The sequence below is a fragment of the Myotis brandtii genome, unplaced genomic scaffold (assembly GCF_000412655.1).
Source record: "Myotis brandtii unplaced genomic scaffold, ASM41265v1 scaffold635, whole genome shotgun sequence".
NCBI lineage: Eukaryota > Metazoa > Chordata > Mammalia > Chiroptera > Vespertilionidae > Myotis > Myotis brandtii.
Genome location: NW_005370432.1, coordinates 629,237 through 632,937, shown reverse-complemented (window position 1 = coordinate 632,937; position 3,701 = coordinate 629,237). Strand labels below are relative to the sequence as shown.

Genomic DNA, 3,701 nt, shown 5'->3' with positions numbered 1-3,701 from the left:
AGAAGCATTGTAGCATAGGTGAACACAGAAAACCTACATCCCAATCTACTTCCTAGAGCAAGTTATGTCACCTCTCTAAGTCTCAATAAAATGAGAGAAAACTCCTGCTCATCCCCCATCTGCCACTTATCTCTCTAGGTGATTCTCATGTCCATTAGCTACAGATAACTGGATATAAAGTAACCCTTTAAAATGGAGGAACAGATTCAGAAGGGATTTATCTAAGGCCGCACACTAGAGCTCTGCCTAGATGATATGACTGTGTGAGGCTCATCTGAAGCAATGAGTGTGCATATATGATAGAAACAAAATAGTACCCAGATGAAAGGCCTATTCGTCATCCCCAGTGTGTGCTCTGCTACTGGAAGAAGATATCTTTATATGGTAAAATAGTCACCTAAAGAAAGTAGAGTTGAAAGACCCTTGGGTTGATACTCTGAGAACCTGTTTTGTGCCATTGGCATCTACATAGTAAAATAAGCAATGACATTGCTCTAGCACCTTCCCTTTAACAAAATGGAATCATAAATGTCTACTCAGATTTTTCAATAACTGGACCAATTATGTTTTAGTTCCTTTCCAATGATCTAGATGGCAAATGAAGAAAACTAAGAGCTTTTGTCTGGGAGTTTTTCATTTGGTAACAAATATGTGGGGAATTAAGAAAGAGGGTAAAAGCCAAACCCCCCAAATAATGACCACTAAATCCACCCATCATAATACCCCTTGCTAGGTAACTGTGGTGTAATGGAAAGAACCTTGAATAGGAGCCCAAGGACTTGGGGTCTTCTTTAAGCATGGCTCCTAATGTGTTATGTAAACTAGGCAATTACACTAAATGATTTTGCAAGACCCTACCAATCAAATACTATATGAGTTGTAAAAAGAGTCTATCTGAAGGCTGTGGTTCTTAACCTTTATTGGGTCACAGGCCCATTTGAAATTCAGTGGAATGTTATGAACATCTCTCCAGAAAAAGAAATTATTGAGGAATTCTGAACACCATTTCAGAGGCTTCATGAAGTTCCTGAATCCATGAGCACTGGGTTAAAAACTGCTTCTTTCAGGAGATAAAAGCAATTAACTGCAGAAGACAAATATGATGCAATGTGACAGCTGCCTGGCCTCAATCCATCTTAACATTTTTTCCCAGCATTTGACCCAAAAATTGAACTCCTGCAGGACAAATACCAGCTCCCTTCTTTAAAGAAATGTTTTCAGCTTTTCTTTATTTCTTTCTTGCTTACTTGGAAAGGAAGCTGCCAGGGCAAAACAGGCAGAAGAATAATTCAAACAGACCTAGGCTTTGACCTGCAAAATGTGCTTTGCAGATTTGTCTTAGGTGGTTGTATGTAAGAGCAGGAAGGCTACCTTCCTGAGTTCACATGGACAGTTTGTGGGGGGACATCACCCAAGCTGTCTGGCCCCACAGAAGCAGACAGGTTCTTGGCAATATATTGCAGCATGAGAGCTCCAACCTGGCACCAGGGTCCATATCATCAGTAAGAGACATGTTATGATTCTCTGATGTTTAGCAAACATTCCTACTTCCCTGCTTCCTAGGTAAAGCCCCAACCCAAGTAGTTTTCAGTTCAGGGTAAGATTTTTGAGATCAGTGGTTAGTCCCAAATCATTCAGAGTTCGATGTCCTTTTGAGGAGGCAGGAAGTTCAGGAAGAGTTGAAAACTGAGCTCCCCTCTTCAACTCAGGTCAGTGGATAGCTTGGTTTCTGCAGAGTCTGGCTTGAGGGAGTTTAGCCATTCACAGTCGTACAGGAGCTCAAAATAGAACTTCTGACGGGATAAAGACAGAATAAAAAGGAGAAATAAACCTGTTCTAGGACATGTGCTCCCTATTTATAGCATCTTAGAGCCTAAAGGTGCAGGGCCAGGAAGGAGCTGTTCTTCAGCACAAAATGACTCAGCACACAGGGTTTGAAGATCCTTCCAAAACCTGGAAAGGGTCTTCAGAGGCCAAGCCTTTTAAACCTGAAAGGGAAAGAAGAGAGTAGGAAATTAGCTAAGACTGGTTATATACTTAACAGCCACAGAGTAGTGGGGCCTCCTTGGTAGGTAGCTAAGCATGCATTTGGTAGCTAATCTGAATAATAGGGACTGGCTAGGAAAAGGCCCTTATAACTCTGATCCCAGGAAACAGGGCCTAAGATGGTCCCTATACTCAGGAATAGAAACTGTGTGCCTTTGGCCTCAACTCTAATCCCCCAAAAGTCTACAGGGGATGCAGAAGCTTGATACCTCTGAGATTATCCCCCACCCTGTAACATGGCCACTGCCTTTATAGCATTTATAACACTACAATATTTCCACACTTCCTTTTACTGGGACTTCACCTCTATGAGGGCTGATAAGGAAAAAGCTTATCTATCTGTGCATCTCTGAGGACTGCCAGTGATAATAAAAAAAAAGGAAGCCTGGGACAGACACCTGGATCTCATTTCTGTGTATATTGGTTCATGTTATGCCAGCAATCTGATAGTCAAACAATCAGAACTCCTAGATAAAAACATTTCCATGATCTCCATGGCTCCTGTTGACTTTAGCAAGTTACTTAACCCCTCTGAACCTCAGTTTCTTATTCGTTGAGTTAAAATTCATATTATCCTCCCTATATCTAGCATTTGATATGCATCAAATGAGCTAATGGATGTGAAAGTGCTTTACATCAGACAAATATGAAGGACTAAGAAGGAAGTTTCATAGGGGTAACACTGAAATAGTGATTGGGTCTGAAAGAATGAAGTCCTACTACAAATACTAAGCTGGACTCTTGGTTCCTGCTATAATGCCAAAAGAGAAGTTACTGATCATATTATAGACCCAAAGAATGCCAGAGTAAGAAAGTTACAACCTTTTCATTTTACAGATTGGGAAATTGAGGCTCAGAGAATGAAATGTACTTGCCCCAAATGTCACAGTCTAGGATTCCTAATAAACTTGATTCAAAAGCAATTTGTAAAACTACACTGTAGTTTTGCTGGGGAGAAAGAAAGGAAAGAAGAAAGAAACTTAAAAACACAGAGAATCTCAGAATTAGAAGGCAGTAAGTAATTATAGGGTAATGAACTGAGACATGGAGGTAAGTTTCCAGTCTCTGAACCAACACAGTATTCCAATCATCAGAAACTCAGATCCCATAAAGAAGTCTTATGTGTGCCCGGCCAGTGTGGCTCAGTGGTTGAGCACTGTCCCATGAACAGGAGGTCACAGTTCAATTCCCAGTCAGAGCACAGGCTGGGGTTGAGGGCTCAATCCTCAGTGGGGGGTGTGCAGGAGGCAGCTGATTGATGATTCTCATTAAAGTTTCTCTCTCTCCCTCTCCCTCTCTCTGAGTTCAATAAAAACATCTTATATAATAAAAGAGAAACATGCAAATTAACCATCCCTCCCCTACACTCAAGCCACACCAACAAGCCATGCCCACAAGCCAATCAGGAGCGAGTATGCAAATTAACCCAACTAAGATGGTGGCGGCCACAGAGCTGGAGCAAGCAGGAGGCTTGGGTTGCCCCTGGCGATGGAGGAAGCCAAGATTCCCACCTACCCTGGCTGGCCCTGGGCTATGCTCAAGGCTACAAAGTTTCAATTATAGAAGATAAATCAATCCCAGATACCTGCTTCCAGCTGCCTGTGCTCCACTCAAGGCTACAAAGTTTCAATTATAGAAGATAAATAAATCCCAGA

General features: G+C 41.8%; 1 protein-coding gene across 2 annotated transcripts in view; it reads right to left on the bottom strand.

The window, feature by feature from the left end:
• Window positions 1-902: 902 nt before the first annotated feature.
• OPHN1 (oligophrenin 1) overlaps window positions 903-3,701 on the bottom strand; it is a 479,266-nt gene continuing 476,467 nt past the window's right edge. For both annotated transcript variants that reach the window (XM_005880381.2, XM_005880380.2), the window contains one exon: window positions 903-1,988. The gene's annotated coding sequence lies outside the window, so the exon portion shown is untranslated. The remainder of the gene's footprint in view (window positions 1,989-3,701) is intronic.